The 18,469-nt window shown below is 36.6% G+C and overlaps 1 protein-coding gene across 1 annotated transcript in view; it reads left to right on the top strand.

The window, feature by feature from the left end:
- LOC132205844 (uncharacterized) overlaps positions 1-18,469 on the top strand; it is a 148,070-nt gene that overhangs the window by 110,396 nt on the left and 19,205 nt on the right. The gene's annotated exons all lie outside the window — the stretch shown is intronic.

Below are 18,469 nucleotides of genomic sequence, written 5' to 3'. Positions count from 1 at the left end.
ATTTTATGATTTCTGAAAAACTTAGTAGAAAGAGAGAACAAGAGATTTTTTTTATTTAATTGTTATCTATAAAATTGTCTTAAAAGCGAAGCAGCAATTTTGCCATGGTCTATGTTGCCATAGTTAATGTTGGAATCCATTTACATTAATGCACTAAATCTTAATTTAGCAGCACTCCAAGTGTTTTCAATAGCAACAAACGGGCAAATCGATGGGGTAGTACGTGCGTGTAATTAGCAATCGCGGGGCGCTTAATGACGCAGCAGCAGCAACTTGTGCTGTGCAAACACGCCCGCCGCTTACTCGGAAGTTGTAAAACGGCCGAGTTTGTGTACATTTGTACCTGTGTGGGTGTGCCAGAGGAAATTCGTCCCGTCGGGTGATAACATGCAAATACACTGCACACTTTTATTCTCATGAATTATCGCGCCGCTCAACCCTCCTCGTGACTTCCGCAATTCCATGCGAGTTATGCAAATCGGTTGCGAGAGAGAGATAATGACGCCGGCAAAGCGCCTTTCGCTGCGGCCAAATGACTAATCTAATTCTACTGCAAAAGGTGCAGCCAGACGACGTTCGGTGCCAACGGCGTGTTCTTCTCGGAACGTGTGAAAGTGGAGCACATGCAGGATAAATTTTCAAGAATCTTTTTATGCTTCTTACACTTAAAAGCTCTAATTATTTACTGGAAACGTTCAAGGAAAACGATGGGAATGAATAGGAATTAAATTTAAATTAATTGTTTCTAATGGTATCAGGGCATTTAAGAAAGTTAATTGTGAAATATGTTGTTAAATTGATGGAACAGATAAAGTTGTTGTCGTTTTACGGCATCTTTTTCATTTTTGGAAATGAAAGTCATCTAGAAAATATTTTTCATTTCCAAAACTAAAATTCAAACTTTGGAGCCTAGAAAGATTAAAAAACCTGGATTTTTATAAAACTTTTCAATCTTCTTCAGCAATTGGGATAAATTTATTTTCATTTTAAAATCATTTATTCGAATAAATTCAATTGTTGCTTGTCAATAAATGCTCACAATCCTGTTTTAATAACCAACGGAATTGCATCTTCCACATCAAGTTGGTCTTTCCTTCTCCTTAAGAAATACAATTTTTTTTCTTTCTTTTTGATTAGATTTACTGATTATCAATGAAGCAATTTTTATATGCAAAAATGTTACAAAGTCTATAATAAATAAATATTTTATTTTGACTGTTGTCTAAAAACTTCAATAAATATAGGAAGCATAAATCCAACACCCCAATCTTAACGTAATAAAATCAGTTCTGAACGCGGAATTTTAAATTGTTAAATAAATATACAAAATATTTTAATGATTTTAATAATTAAAAATTAATTTTTAATTTACTCCATATTTGAGCCGCGAGTTGATTCTAATTTCTGTTAACTGTGTGTACTTACAATTAGTTGCACCTCCGTGGATTTATTTTTTGTTATTTTTTCCCGGAGGTCTCGCCACCATTTCTTCTAATTAAAACAGCAGTCGTGCGTGCTCCGCGTATTTACCCTGGCTGGCTCGAATTAAATTTCATTAGCGGCCGCGTTTTAGCAGGAACGCATAATATTTCCATTGGAATATTTGTTTTTAATTCGGGCTGCTTGTTTGCGCACGAAATTGTAATTTTCAGTTTTCAACTAGTTCTTTCCCGGGCTGATTTTCGCGTGCCGGCCTCATTTGCATCGGGGGTGCAACACATGCCGGGGTCTCGAGGGTGCCTCTCTCTCGGCGGCGAAGCGCCGAACCAGCCGGATCAATACCCCGACCAACAAACGCCGCGCCCGCCGCAAAAGTCGAAATTATTGCACGCGGCCATGAATCACGTGCGCTGCATTTTGGCAACACTCGCCGCCCAGACGACCGACCCGCCCACCAACGGATGACAAACACTAATAAATATATATCCCCGGCATGGGAAAAAATTCGGTGTTTTCTCCGAAGCTTGATAAATTTGCCGCACGCCATCACCACTCCGGGCAAAACTTTTCCAACTCCGCTGGCCACGGGGCAACTTTCAAGCACTTTTCTACACACACAAAATAGGGTATAAGTGTTAGCCTTTGAAGGATATGGCTTAAAAATAAGCGGTCTTGGAATGGAATTATTAATAAAATGGATATTTTCTTTTAATAATTCAAATTTTTTTAAATATAAATTATAAAGTTTTTGAGATCATCATTTATGTAAAAAAAAATCAAATAAAAAAATTAAAATATTGTTGAAAACTGGCTAAATTTACTTTAAGGACGGGTTTCATGATTATTTAATTGCTGCCAAATTCTGATAAAATGTTGAAAATTTCTATTCTTTATTTTCTACCGGTGGTTAATTTAGAAATGATTATTAAAGCTTGTACATATATCCCATTAAAAAAAATTGACAGCAATTCAATTCTAGAGGTTTATAACAAAATTTTAGATTCAATTGATAAAATCATGCAATCTTTGTTTTTTATTTTCGATTTTATTGAGGAAATAAAATGCCAAATTTTTTCTTACACGTCATAAATTTATACAACAATGGGCAATAGCTGAACTTTTTTTAAATTTTTCAGCAAATCAGCTAACAAGTTACAAAAAAAAATGGAAATACGTATATTATAAAATTTAATTTTCTCTTCTAAATTCAACCAAAAATATTCTGCACCTTTTTGGTCATTGAATTCCTCAAGAGTCAAAAAATTTGCTGATAGAAGGAAAATTGTAATAGAGTTAAATACAATAGTAATTATTTTTTGAAAAATAAAAAATAAAATCATATCCAGATAGCAAGATTAAATTAAAGTTGATTTATACTGATGAAATAATGGTTCATTCCCGTTCAATGCACTGTTTGTTGCGAAACCACTCATTTGTCGGAGCCGCTCTCCGTTTGGGGAAAACTGCAGGCATATAAATAAAGGAAAAGGAGGCACGCTGATCCGGCAAGATTTATTTATTAGCCATCTTGCTGGCGCGGCCCAAATTCCAATAACCTAAGAGAATCGAGAGGCTGGTGTTTCGCGCTGCTCGACCGGACGGCCGGAATTTCAAGAGGCTCCTTTGAAATGCAGATATCCGTTCGCCTTCTGCCGCCGCCGGCTGCGAACGAAAGAAAGAAAAGAGGGAAGAATTATGTCCGGTCGATGCGAGCGCCCCGGACTTAATCCAATTTCCAATTAATAATTTATCTCGCGCGCAAGGAGCGCTCGCGCAATCCGACTGAAATCGCGTAATTCCATTATTTACGAGCAGCAGCGAACCCGATTAAACTTTGATTGCAGCCGTCAAGCTGCAAAAAGTTGCCGACTAATTAAATTTGGCGCCCCGAGAATCGTCCAGATGGCAAAATTTGACATGTTCAAAAACAATTTTACAAGTGAAATCATATCATGAGAGAAAATGGATTGAAATTGACAAAACATAAAATTTTAATTTTTTTTTAATCATATTAAAATTACAATAAAATACGATTTTTAACATAATTTTTATATTTAAGAACAATTTTTTTTTCAATTTCATTCAATTCAAACCGACTCATATAAAAATTAGTAACTGCGTTACTAAATAAATGCCATTTATTTAAAAAAAAATGAATTAATATTTATAATACAGCCGCTATTTTGATATTTTGTATGTTCGCAATAATTAAAATTAAGTTCTAGTGTGATGTTCAGGCTTTACATTCAATCATTTGTCATTAGTGAAAAGCAAGTTATAATGTCTGTGATCAGTAAAATTTTATTTTTTAGATAACCTTGTAAAGTTTTAATAAATTAAACTCACATTATGATCAAATAATATATACGAAACCGTACATTTTTTAGAACGATCAGAACCAAAGCCAGCATCCGACGAGGCACCGAGTGGATTTTCGCGTTTTTAGCAAACACAAAAAGCAGTTGGGTTTCGCATTCAGCTTCGGAAGCGAGGCGTCGAGGGCGTCCGCATGAATTAGCGTCCGGAGGAGTGGACGCCGTTTTGACAGACCACATCAAACAGAGCTGAATGCGGCGTCCGCCGAACAATGGGCATTTGCATACGTCAGGTCGGCGTCGGACACAATGGCGCCGCGTAATAAATACATAAGTGAAAACGGATCGGGGCAGAACAATGCAGCCGCGAGTGTGCGAACGAGCGAGGGTTATGCAATCTGCTCGACGGGCGCGTCGCACGGCGCTGCCTAACTCGTCACTCTTTTCCCGGCTCGTTAGGCACGCGCACGCGGCCAATATTAGCATTCCGCCGTCGCCTTCCAAAACCTTCACCGCGGACCAGCAATTTTCCAACTTGATTCAAACTTATTTTTAAAAGTAGCAATTAAAAAATAATATAAATTTTTTGCAATTTAATGCTTTAATATTTAATTGAAATATTTTTTAAATTAACTTTCATTTATATTAATACGTTGAATTTATAAAGCTATTATATTAAAATTTGATTGCATTTTTATTATTTTTTATATACAATTTGAATCCTTACTTAACACATTTCTTTTTATTAAGATTTTTCTTATAACTATGAAACAACAATGAGTTTTTTTCAATGTCAGCAACGTAAATTATTCATGGAGAATAGGGAGGAAAGGATTTAATAATTAATTTAAGTTTTGAATTTCACATGTCATTTCAGTCGAGAATCCCTGTAATTGTGAAAATGTTGAAAATTGTTGAATTAATTCATCTTCTAAATAATAAGCTGAAATAAGAATTGATAAAAAAATTCGCCTAAATTATTTAAAAATGAAAAATAAAAGTTTTGAAAATAATAAAAACTGAAACCCCTTTCCTTTATTTATTTTAGGGTTGCTTTTCAGGCAGTAATATTGTCCATTTGTCCGTGTTTAATTATCTTATACTCTAGAAATTTATGCATATTAGCCGATATTTAGCATTATGCATAATTCATGAAAAAAACTAAACTCTTTTATAAATAAACAATTTAAATTTAAAAAAAAAAGATTTATCAGTGAGTAGTATTCCCTCCGTTTTTACTTTTACTAATTTCCATTTTGGTAGACGAGGTAAAAAAATTTCAATTTCGGTGAAAAACACGACTGCCAATTTTCGGGCCGCATTTAATTAAACCCATGTTTTCCCTTTAGCGTTGAAAGAAATTTATCGGTTTGGCGTAAATCAGCCGCGCCGTCCATGCCATAAGTCCCAATTATCCGCAGCCATTCATTTTAATTTCGGTCCACTGATTAAAATATTGGATGGGCTGATTAAACATTATTGTCTGTGTGTCGACGCTTGGCCCCAGCGACTAGCAAACGCAATTAGCCAAATTGCCGGTTAATAGTTGATGAGCTGCGCTCCTCTGACGGGCCCCGAGAGCAATCAATATGCTTTTATTGCACTCGCAGATGCAGCTGCGGGTTTACGACCCCGCCAATTGCACTTATACGACCGAAGAGATTCTCAAAAAGTTTCCAAGTTAATTAATTTATGTCACATTTCTGTTTTAAGGGCCTCTGGTTATAAACTTTATTATTGAAATGATTGAAAAACTTGCACTTCTCAGAGTTGAAAATATTATTTGAATCTTGGTTAGTTTAAATTAAATTCATATCTTGCTAATTTGGTCCAAATAAATGACTTGGAAAGAAAGACGCTCCTCGAGGTTCAAATGCTTTTCGCGAGAAATGATGAACCTTTTAGAGTGCGAATTTTTCTAATCGCCATTTCAAATTCAGTCATCCATTTCAATTTGTATTTTTTTTTCTAATTGAAGAGCAAAAAATCATTAGTGGAGAAGCCTTTTCTAAAAGCAAATGTGTGTTTGGTCTTGTTTATAACTAATTTTCGCCGTTTATTGCTTTTCGCTGGGAACGCTGTTGTGCGGGTTGCGTGTTTCGCAGGAGCACGCGCACGTTCATCATGCACAATATTAATAAAAATGAAGTCTGCGGACCTCCTCCCTCTTGCTCGCTCCGTGCCGCATTATTTCGTCGGCTGCTGCTCTTGGCGGGGAATCCAATTTTATGGCGCACTTGTTTGCGAAATGGAATTTCAGGCAGGAAAAATTATGAGACAAAAAGACGCAGCAGAGCAGGGAATTCGCGAAGCAAATGTGAGCGAGTAGCTGATTTTGAATTCAGGACCAGAGAAGCAGTTTCTATCACGGGAATTTCAATTTGTATGCATTTGTAAGAAAAGCAGAATATTTTTAAATACAAATTTTTTTAATAACAAAAAAGTACAGTTTTAAGTTTTAATTTTTATAAGTTTACCTAATTTATAGTTTATATTTATTTATCAAAAGTATTTTAAAACACAAAAAGATAAATCATCAAATATTCAATAGTAAAATATTTCAATGATTGATCTTAAATTTGAAAAAAAAAAATGTCGGACTTTAAATAATCCGAAATAATCATTTCTTGAAATTTGTTAAAATTATCTAAACATCATTACTGAAGCTTTGAACATAAGATTTTTTGTCATTTTCGGTTTTATGATTGAAACTGTTTAAATCCAAATCGAGACACTTTGCGTCGCAAACAAATTTTCCGTGCCTGAATTCAGACTTATCTGGAACTTTCGGCACTTTGCTGCGTGGAAACAATTTTCGCTTTGCTCTCAACAAACACACGTATGTGGAACTGCTCATCTTGCAAGGCAAGACAGAGCTGCTCAAGTATTCCGTGTGCAAATTTGAAGCAAGAGTTGTGGTGCTACTTATTAAGTAGCTTGCCAGCGAGTGGTGCAAACGAAACCGTCTTTGTCTTTGTGAGAGAGCTCGGCACGATGCATAACTCATTAGGGGCTCACGCACGTATGCGTCGGGATTAGGCGAGTGCCTTTGCAGATGTAATTTGTTTAATTATAAATATGGATGGCGGAAAATGGGATTACAAAGCTGCCGCCTCTCGCTCGGCTCCACCAGCTGAATATATAATTAATTTGTCGTCACGTATAAGCGCGAGCGCGGCGGTAGCTTTGAGAGCCGCCGCTCGAACCGATCGGAATGCACAACGAGACTAACAAATCTGGAGCAACACCCAATGATTCCATTGAGCCCGGCAAATAATTATATTTTGCTTGTGCAAGAAGTGGTTCAGCGCGAGAGATTCGACTAAAGTATGATTAACAATCCCAGAAGAAAAATATAGACAAGACGAAAGAGGATTTTAATTTTATGAAACAAAGTTTTTGAACGTAAAAATGTTGTTTTAAAAAAGAGTGAGATAAACTTCCATTAAATTTAAAAAATTGAATAAACTAATATAAAGGGTTTAAAAAATAAAATTTATAAAAACGGTGTCGTTGAATATTTTGATAATAATACTGTGAAAATCATTTTAATTTTGTAAGCATATAAACAGAAAAAAATCAAAATTAAATAAACATACTGCTTCCAACTTTGCAAGCAATCACAAAATTTGAAATTACAAGGCAGAGATTAAGTTAATGTTTCAAGAAAATCAAAGCAGAAATTACAAAAAAAAAAAAAAATAATAATAATAAATTCATTTAAATATTAGTTTCAGGGTAAAAATGGATTCATTCAATTTTTATTCCTTCGGACGCCCATCGAAATTATTCCACGTGATTAGAGTGGCCGTAAAACAGATTAATAAAACAGATTGCTTGTGGATCGGTCGTAAATTGAAACCGCGGCGCTCAGAGCTCTTTCAATCCTGCTCCTCGCCGCCGCACATTGGAATAACGAGAGAGAGCTATAAATTAAATATCGCTCGTGTATTGATGAAAAAAAATCCAATCTCGACGGTCTTGGAAAGAAAATTCCACCGCTTTTATTACCAACCGCCGTGTGTTTGATTAAACATGAAAAACGACGGCCGTTAAAATTGAACGTGAAATATTTATGGGCCGAAATATTAATTGAAAAACGTCATTTTTCGCGTGTGTCACGACGACGAGTGAAAAATATAATCGAGTTTTACGATCTTTCCGCGGCGGTGAATCGAGTGAGGAAAAAATAAAACGCGCAACCCATTGTTGCTGTTTTCGATTGTGTTGCACGGAAGAGACGCAAACAAGCGAGAGGAGTTTTGATAAAAAGAAAAGAATCAATTCGCTCCTTTATTTTTCTGTCTCTCTTGAAAATGTTTTTCCTCGGCCGCGTCGTTTGCCTTATCTCGCACTTTCCGCATTATAACGTTGCACACCCGAGTTATGACAAGCTATGCCGCTTTCCGCTTTCCAAGCGAGTAAAAGTTGTCGCTCGAGATCGCCCCACTATCACTATCGCAAATGAATATTCTTTGTTTTCAAAGTTTCCCAGCGAAACCCAATTGATTGATCCCTTTCAACTTCGCAGAAACAAGACAAAAACAGTTGCTAAATTTAAAAAAAAGAACAATTTAAGAAATCAAGTTAAAATCAGGAATTTTAAAATTATTTTCAAATAAATATCAGTTTTTTTCCTTTCAGTGAGTGAAAAGGAGATTTTTTGAGAAAGTTCACCAGCTTTTCCACCAAATAAATTTTAAACCCAAGGGGAGTTGATTCTGATTAGTTAATCCAGTACTATTATGGCATTTATATTGGTCCTGAATTTAAATAATTTTATTGCTTTTGAGGTTGAGCTCTGTCTCAACATGAATTTTTAAATCGCTATTTCAACTGTGTCAATAAAAATTTCAAATTTATAATTGCTTAGTCGACTCTAACTACAAATTAGGTTTTATTTAAATTTCGTATTTTCTTTCCTTTTTGAAGAAAATTGAAAAGAAGTTATTTTGTGCCTTCACTTGATCCCAACTTACAACTTTCACGCAGCTCAAATATGTACCATTCCAGCCAATTAATCAAATCGTCTAAGTCTCAAACTTGCAACTCGTCGGAGTGGCATGCACTTCCATTAATTAAGACCCACTAGACCGACTAGGAGAGTTTCTTCTCCTCTGACACACAAAGGAGAAAAAACGTCGGAGATGTTTGCAGTTCGCCAAAACGCAACTCGGAGGCTGGCTAATAATTCATCGCGTTTGCGCCCGAGTTTGTTTAGCCCGTTGTACATGGCAGTGATATTTCCATTATTGCGCTCGGCGAGAGCTCTGGAGTGGTTGTGTTAATTAATAATCGCAGCAGCGGCAGCCAAAGACAAACAGCAACCTCTCTGACGGAATGGAATATCATCCTCTGCAGAGCGCTTTGTCCTTTAGCTTTTCCAATTTCAATTATGCATCCCACTCCTCCGCGCAGCTCCAGCAGCTGTTGTTCAACTGCAATTACAACACCCTGGCTGCAACGTGCAGATTCCGCTCCACTTCTCCTTCTTCTTCTTCTTGCGCAATTTCTTTCTCCTCGCTTTCCGATCGGAAATTGATACAGCAGAGGAATAAAAACCTGCGAATCCATCTCGCGCGGCTAAAGATCCAAGATGGCCTCCGGTCTGCTGAATAATTGAGCAACGCTCTTCAAAGTTGATTAACGCCGCCTTGCCCTTCTTTGTCGAGACGAGAGCAGCTTGGCGGTTGTTCTACAAAACTTTCCGCATTATAATTTCCGGACACGACGACTGAAGCGCTCAACTTTTACTTTTATTTTGTGCAAAACTTATATTATAGTTTTTCCCTAATGGGAACACAAAATTAACCGTCCTAAACTTGCATGAGAATTGAGAATTTCACATTTTTAATTATTGATTAAATTGTGAAAAAATGTACCAAATTTCGAATTGCAATCATATTTTATATACTTTAAATAATTTAAGGAATTGGTGAATAATAATTAAATTTGTCATTTGGTAATGACGTTAATGTGTTTTAAGAATATTTATATATTATTGCAATGTAAACATTGTGAGAGAATTGGCACCAGCAAAATATAGCAGTTTTTGAAATTCATATCTCATGTTATCTTATTGGATCCAATTTCAGAGAATAATTAAAACAACCTTAATTAAATTTCGAAGATTTTAAAGAATTGAGAGGTTAAAATTAAAGCTTAGATTTGACTCTAGTTTCATTTTTTAAATTATTTAATCTGTATTTAATGAATAAATATACATTTATTTAACTTTGATGTCATCATTGAACACATTTAGAAATTGTAATTAGCATTAGTGTTTAATGATTTACATGCTGACATGCTCATTCAAATTAAATATTTTAGTGTTCAAAAAATAATTTATCAAACTATTTTATCCATTTTACAATTAGTAGCTTTGTAGGACTTTGACCATCTAAAATATTCTTGAAGAAAAATAGTAACAAAATAAATTAATTTAAAACAATGTCAAAAATTTAAATTTAAATTAACAAATGATAGTTAAAAACATAAGATATTAAAAAAATTATTATCAAAGTGTTATTTTGTGGTAAATTAACTAAATTCAAATCTGTTGTTTCTTATTTTTTTTTTTTTTTTAAATTCATATTGCACCAAACAAGTGAAATAAATGCCAAATATTGTTAATAAACCAAACCATCGTCACTTTCTGAATCCAAATCTACTCCAGATTAGAGAGAAAAAACAGTGACTTTCCAACCCTGAAGCGAAATCGCAATCTTCGCAGGCAGTTGTCGGTCGTCGTTTTGCAAAACAGAGAGCGGATCAAAGTCCCCAGCTGTGTGTATGCGTTTTTGTTCTTTTGTATGGTGGGCTCCTTCACTGCATCGTATGCAAATGTAACGCAAGACGGAATGTAAAACATCACCTGCCGGCTGTTTTATCGCGCACGTTCGTACTTTGTGAATATCATATCGCCGCAGCAGCTCTCATGCATGATTCATAATTAACTCTGCAGCGAGTGGCGGCGCATTTGCATGTGAAAATCATTTTTAAAAACTTTTTACGGCCTCAAAGGGAGGCTCGAGAGTTGTTTTCATTTAATTTGCATCCCCTAGCTCGCACATAAATACCCTTAGTCGGATATGTTCCTCCCCCTCCTTCTTGCCAAGGTGCGAAATTTCGGCAAATTCCAAAAGTTGCCTCTTCTCGCCGGCTAATTATATTTCGCCCGGGCCTCTCGATTTTCAGCCCACATTCCGCACACGTAGCCCGTTTTCCACTTTTAATTAAAAAATCCACCCGCCTGCGATGATGACCATCACGTGCACGCCGCCAAGATATGAGAAGTTTGACCTCGGCTCGCCCGCACTCTTGTGGCTCAGTCCCTGCCAAAATTGTCTTGCATTATTTTTTGCACAACTTTTAATGTTATGAAACTTTTTCATGAAAATCTTAAAAATAATCCTTAATTAAATAATCTTGAATTTGAAGATTTTCAATGGGAGTTAATGAATATTTTTAATTAAAAAAAAAATGAGCGAATGTTGCACAGAATTTATATTTTTGTTTTTTAAATCCTCGAAAAAAATTACTAAAGCAGAAAATAGTGAAATTTAGCTCTATTCCTCATCTCACTTTTCATTTAATTAAAGTTTCTCACGTTCAATCAAGAAAAACTTAGAAAATGGATTTTCATTCGCATAAATTCATATTTCCAAAAAGTCCTATTGGCAGTTTAATGATTCATTCAGTTCTTGGTTATATTTTATGAAGAACACAGTTTCATAAAACTTTATTGAAATGATTTCAATGGACAGCTCATCGTTTAGAAGATAAAAAAAGTATTTTTAACTTCAGATTAAACAAAACGTTTTTCGTAATTATAAAAGTAAACCGGATATTAAATTATGAATTTTTGTTATAATTTGGTTCTTTTTGATACAAATTTTGGCCGCTGCAGAACCGCATCGCGGCGCATTCTAGGTCGTAAAATTAATCCAATTACGGCGGGCGGCTGGCGCTGACCAAGAGCAATTCGGCCGAAAATGAGTGCCGGGCCCATAAAAATGGCCCTTCAGAAGTGAGAGAGCATGAGCGCGAATATTTCATCACCTTGTTTAATGCAGAGAGTTTGTCTCATCCAGGCCGGCGTTCGCACACAAGGGCGGCTTCATTATTTTTAATAACCGGCTGCCATGGCGCTGAAATTGCGGCGTAGAGCAATGACGAGCGAGCGGGTCTGCCACCGACACCCGCACAATTGACACTTGACATCGATTAATCCCCGGCTATATAAAAACCTCGTTCAACTGATTGATTTAAAGTTCGCAGTGGATTTTGGTCTGGTAATGAGCGCGAAAAATGGCCCCGCATTAATCACTGGCGAGAGAAGAAGAAACTTGTGTGTGTATATGTCGTGGTACATATCTGGCTGGCTGGCTGCGTGATTCATGAGCAGCTCGCGGGTAATGGATGGCCGAGTTAAGGTCCTGCGGGGGCTGTTAAGCCGCGGCCGCACTAAAAGTCCTGAGACGTTTTTTATTAGTTGCCTCTTAAATTTTAACTCGCGACAAACGGAAAATCTTTCTTTCTTTATTTCTGCCAGAAGCGCGCGTTTTTCATCCACACTTTTCCGGAATGAAGGATTAGTCGCTGTGTTGTACTCGAGTTTTATTTCAAACTTGTTTCATCTAGAATAGGAATGAGAAGAAAATAATGTTTTGTTTATTTTTAATCATCCTCAAATGGCTGCGGAAGAAAATTGATTTTTTCACTTGCAATAAATTACTGGCCTAATCCAGGCTTAATTGTGAGATCATTTCAATCATGAGTAAGAAAGTGAGAGCAAACTTCACTTCATCGATATATAAAATAAGGGAAACTTCTCAACCCATTTGTCGGAAAAAAAATAATGCACTAATTAAGCCCATATAACTTAGTAAAAATTTAAGTTTGAATTCACCAATTTAATTAAAAAAAAGCATCTAATTCACATATCACATATGTAAGGACTCCTTATAGTAAAAAATGAAGTCTTTTCAATAATATGATCCTTTTTTGTTTTTCAATTGGATAAAAATTTGGAAATTTTAATGACCATTTTTGAAACACTAGATTTGACTATGTCAGTAAAGATTCCTTGAGTATATTAAAACTTATTATTGCATATTTTGAGATTTTTCGCCGATTTTGTAAGATATAATGTCACCGACAATCATCAAATGCAAATATGGCTTATAAATAAATTTAAAAAATTTATACCTAAAATTAGCATAAAAAACTATTGTGTATTGTGAAAAAAAACATTCACTTATTTTTCTTCTCATTCGCCACAAAAATCACTGATTTTCCCAAAACTTAATGCTTGTTTTTGTAAATGTAGTATTTAAAAAGAAAATTAGTCCAACAATGGTTACGCAAGCAAATATGGATGGTTCAGTGAACCGAATTGCTGGAATTTCTAGTTGATAAGAAGTTCCGGGTTTGGAGCCAACTGCTTCTTCCGTTTTGGCCGCGACCGCTTTCAGCATCGGCTCGCCGCAAAAACGAAGAAATCGGCGAGCACAAAACGGGGTCACGATAAGGCAGCGGCGGAGGCGGCGGCAAAAAGCGAGTCTCTTTTTGCTTTGCTGCACCGCATAACTCAGCGCCGGCTTAAAACGGCTGCACCTTAACGCATGCAAATTGGGCGGTTATCGCGAGCAGCCAGTCGTGGCAGCCAAAGCAGGGTGCGTGGATTACTTTCGGCTCTCTCATGACTATTTGATCGGGAGCGAGAGCGGATTATTTTCGTATACTGGCTTAATTAATCAGCCTTGCATTCCTTGTGCGCTGTTTGCGAAACAGCCGGAAATTAATTCGCGGAATAATCTGGCCGCCGGCTGCCGCTCTATTCATAATTCGTGTTTGCGCAAAGCGGCCTGGGAAAGTTGCAGTTGGCTCTCGGATCCGCCGGCGAAAGGTCGAGAATTTATTTGCGTGCGGGTCGCTCTCCGAGTGAATTAGTTTGGCTCACCAGTACGGAATTATTTATCAGCGGGCGGTTCGAGAATTGCTAATTCCCACCGCCTTTGTTCTAAATTTCAAATTGGCCGCTCCCGCAACCCGCGAGTTTACTTAGTTAAGGGCCTGCTTGCTTATCCAGGACAGCATCAGTGGCGATCAGCAATTCACAGGAGGTTTGCAACCGGCAGCTCAAAATTAATTAACCAAACATTACCAAAAACTGGGTTTCACTTTGTTTGTAAGTAATTTAAATTTTTTATTTAAAGAAACATTTGATAAACTTTAATTTCACTTTTCTATCTATTACTATTTTTTATTTTTCCTCATGTTGCAATACATTGTTTACATTCAATTGTTGAAAACCAATTTATTTAGAAAAAAAAAGAATCGTTGGACAAAACTTGGACATAATTTATATGATGGGGTTTCTGTTGAGAAAACTTTGGAAGTCGTAGACGAAAATATGTCCAGAAATTTCATTTTCTCTCCAAGCTGAGACATATTATAGGATATTTAGAAACATCTCCACCGAGGAAGCCGGATTTCATTTCAACAAATATGACCACCTCAAGTGCCAAAAGGTTCCACAACAACAACTTCAAGAACCTATACAGAAATTTTGTCAAATTAAATGCAGAGATTCCGTTCAAACCCTACTAGCAAAAAGCATTTCAGAAAAAAAATCAGAACTTTTACTGGAATTAAAATTAGGAGCAACACCGATCAGACTTTCTCAATTTCTCTCATTTGTAATCTTTCTTTTCTCTCTTTGTGTGCCTTCTCGTTTATCGATTCGCCGCCATATCTCGAGAGTCGCTCGGGGGTAGATTAAGAGCTGAGGAGGTGAATTCTGTGCTTAATAGCGGTGCGGTGCGCTGTCGTCTCATTTTACAAAACCCGAATCCACCGCTGCTTTTCTTTTGTGCTGTGACAAATCTGACGGAAAATCGTCCCGCCGCTCGCTCGCCCACCCTGCGCTATTGTTCGTCATTTTTCCGTCTCGCGAGCAACAAGTTGGCCAATTGAGCTCGGCGCACATATTTTGGCACCGCGAGCTACCAAGAGTCGCAAATGGAAATGCCGGCCACGAAATCACGTTCTGCGGGAAGCTATAATTGAAGCAATTCTTGCTTCATAAAAGATGTCAATAAAAACGCTAAATTCTCAACTTTTTCACTCTCTATAAAAAAATTATTATTCTATGGCTAAGATGTTCCTTACTTTTTTTCATCAAAACCGCATAATTTTTAAATTATTTTATATTTTCAAATGATGTGCTTCTTCTTCAATTAAATTTTAATTTAGAATTTTCAATCGAAATGAATCCACGTCATTTACTCACTCACTCCAGAATTAAACCCTTCTCTTCTCTAAATATACGCTAAGTCGTGCCAATTAAAACGACGAAGCGCGTCTGAACGCCAGCATGTCACTCTGAGCAAATTGAATTAATTTTCAATTTCGCCCAGCGTCGTCATGGAGACGAGCCGCTGATTCACCTGCTATAACGCCAGCTGGTCGCCGTCACGTAATTGGTAAAGTAAATCTCGCCAGCTGAAAGAATGAAGTGAAAGATAGACGGCGGACGGTGACACTGCCAAATATTTGCGTCGAGAAATTTGAAAATTGGCACATCACAGAGAGCATTCAAATCTGCAATTAAAGGAAAGGAAATGAATTACAATTTAATGAGAATTAATGATGAATTCTTTTAGATTGAATGAACTATTTAAAAAAATTGTTATGAAACATCTCGCTTTCATTTTTTTTTCAAGACTTTTAATTATTTTGACATAATTATTTACTGCTCCTGAAAAAAATTGCGAGGAAATAAACTGTAAGTGATAAATGAAGCAAAATTTTGGGTAGAACATATTTGATACTACACAGAGTTAATTTTTGAACCGATTCAAATAAAGAAACAATAAACTTCGCTAGTTTTATCTGCGCAAGTCACCTTATCCTATTAACATTAATCTTTTTTTTCTAAGCCAAATTATTTTATTAATTATTTATTTGATTTAATTGAAATTCTAAGTATATTTCGTTAACATAATTTAATTTCAAAAAAAGTCGGGAAAACTCTCAAATTGAATTAAAAGATTATAATAAATACAAATACAATAAAATAAGGTACATTAAAAATATTATGGAGAGTAAATTTAATTGTAGTGTTTCAAACATAAGCAATTGTTAATGCTACAAATTGTGCATTTTGCCGGGGCTAGAGGAATAAAAAGCAAACTCATCAGTGCATCCTATGTAAAAAGAATGACAAGGGATAATGCATCACAGTGTCGCAACTTGGCAATGTTGCGTGAACGTGTCCTTCTCCCGCCCTCATTATTGCACGAGTTTCTCATTTTTTGCTTTCAATGTCTTCACTGCATTGTTTCCAAATCTTGGGAAATCCTTACAAAATCCTGCACGTCACGAGCACTCATTTTAATAGAGAAATGCTGAAGATTTCTGGAGCATTTTGTAAAAAAAATCCAATGCTAACGCAGAGCAGAAATGGCTGCAGAAAAATTGTCTTCGTTTGTAATAAAAATTTCTGCAAAAAAGAGAGAATTTCAATGGAAGCCAAGGAGAATCGTTGGCTTTTCTATGGAGGCAGCTCCAGAGGGTGTTTCTCGCCCTCGCCACTTTTTACCGGCGCGGTCGGTGCGGTGGAGATAATTAAAGTTCCCGACACGTCCGCTTTACGGCTCCATTGCATTGTGCCGCGTCGCCTTGCATCACGCTTAAAAACATGTAAAGAATGTGCAACAAGACGACACACACACACTCCGCCCGCTTTTTTTTATGGTGTGTGCAAAGTTAAATTAATTTTATTGCCTGGCTCGCTGCTCCGTACACATCCAGGGGAGAGTCTATTGAAAGAAGAGAAGAAGAAGAAGAGCAGCGCTGCCATAGTAACTAATGGCCCCGGGATATAAAGAGAGAAAGGAACGAAAGCAGCCAAACTCGATTTCGGTTCACGTCTTATTTACCTGCCCTCCACTTTCCCCAAAAGAAAAGAGAGAAAGAGACTGTCGCGCGTGCACTCGACGAAGCTATTTGCCCGATAAATAAATAAACCCGAACGCACGCCTAATTTCATTAAAATCCAGGTGGATATGCCGGAGGAATTCCATCTCAAATAAATTCCCTCTCCATTTCTCAAATATTTTGATACTTGAAAGAGGAAGAAATGACGTTTACATTTATTACCAGTGAAAATTTATTTATACTGCAATTTTCTTTAAAAAATAAAAAAAATTAACAACATCACAATCAAGAACTTAATTGTTTGTTAAAATTATAATAGTGAAAATAGGAAAAAAAAACGATTTGATTGATTTTAAATTTAAATCAATCGAAATTTAAGTTGGGATGAGAGCAATGTTATTAACCTATCTATTGGAATTTTCCTTATGCATAAATAAATAATACAATTTTTAAATTAAAATGGAGACCGTATTAATATCTCTGCATCTCGCATTCTGATGAAAAGTCAAATCAAATCTCTATTTTTATTGATTTTAGAGAAAAGCATCTTCATCTAAAACCATCCAATTTCAGATTAATTTTGTATATCACCTGTATTAGTTTTTCATCTGATTCCTCTTGCACATCGTTCAAAATGAATTCGGTGATTGTTGTAATAAAATTATGCTGTTTAATTTTTTTAGTCAATTTTTCAACTGTAATTTCGTTTCCATTTAAATTCTCAAATTTTATGCAAACAAGGTTATATTTGTCGACTAACAATAAGTGAGCGTTGAAAAAGCAAATTATTAATCATTATAAATGTTCTTTTCTATCTCTTGCTTTAATTTTTTTGTTTCGTATTTAATTTGGATGAGTTCGCACGTGGGGCAAAGTAGCCCTGATCATATTCCTTTGCAACTAAGATCATATTCTGGCGAATTCAATGAATTTAATTTTTTTTCAATTATGTAGTAACAAGACTATCAAAATTTTGCCAACTCCTTTTTTTATACCAGCATTATTTTGCTGCGGACAAACTCGCCGATTGGTTTGCAGAAAAGGCATCCGTGCGCAAATTAAAAGCTGAGTGAGTGAATGAGGGCCCTCGCTTTTTGTGCGGCGCGTGCAATTGAAACGCGACACGCACTGGGCGGATCGGGTGCGGGTAATTGGAAAAAAGCCGGCCCCGACGCGGCGCTTGTCGAATTTAATTAAAAACAATCACACCTCTCCCGAGTCGAGAATGTTTACCGATCTGAGCTTATTAAGCCGACGGATTCTGCGTCGCCATGACGACCAACAAGATGCCGGGCTAATTTTGAGCATTTTTTTTCGTCCGAACTTGGTTTTCGGTCCATTTCCGAGTTGGGAAGGAGAAAAATGAGTCGCCTCGGGGGCCAGTTAGACCGATTGTGGCCGATTTCCCCGCAGTCTGCACTTTTTGCACGCAGATAGATGGCCGGCCAATAATTCTGAGCCGTAAGTGATCAGAGTCGCTGCTTTTTCAAGTTCCTCGCGTCGCCGGGCGCCATTCATCACTCGAGATGTTCCTCCTCCTTTCCCACCGCGCGCGTTTTATATCAAAGTTGCACTCGCGCCTCGATCAATCATTATCAATCACGTCGTCCTAAAACATGACCCCTAATAAAGCGGCTAATGCGATACAAACTGCTGCTCTCCGACGCGAGATTTTTCCTTGTAATTCCCGTCAAGCCGCAAATTTCTTAAGACTGATCGCAACACAGTTGTAAAAACACAGATTTTTTTTATGCCTTGAACTTTTATAC

This window comes from Neocloeon triangulifer, unplaced genomic scaffold (assembly GCF_031216515.1).
Source record: "Neocloeon triangulifer isolate White Clay Creek 2 clone unplaced genomic scaffold, ASM3121651v1 ptg000001l, whole genome shotgun sequence".
Lineage (NCBI taxonomy): Eukaryota > Metazoa > Arthropoda > Insecta > Ephemeroptera > Baetidae > Neocloeon > Neocloeon triangulifer.
The sequence above is the reverse complement of the archived record's forward strand: the minus strand, read 5'-3'. Positions and strand labels throughout refer to the sequence as shown.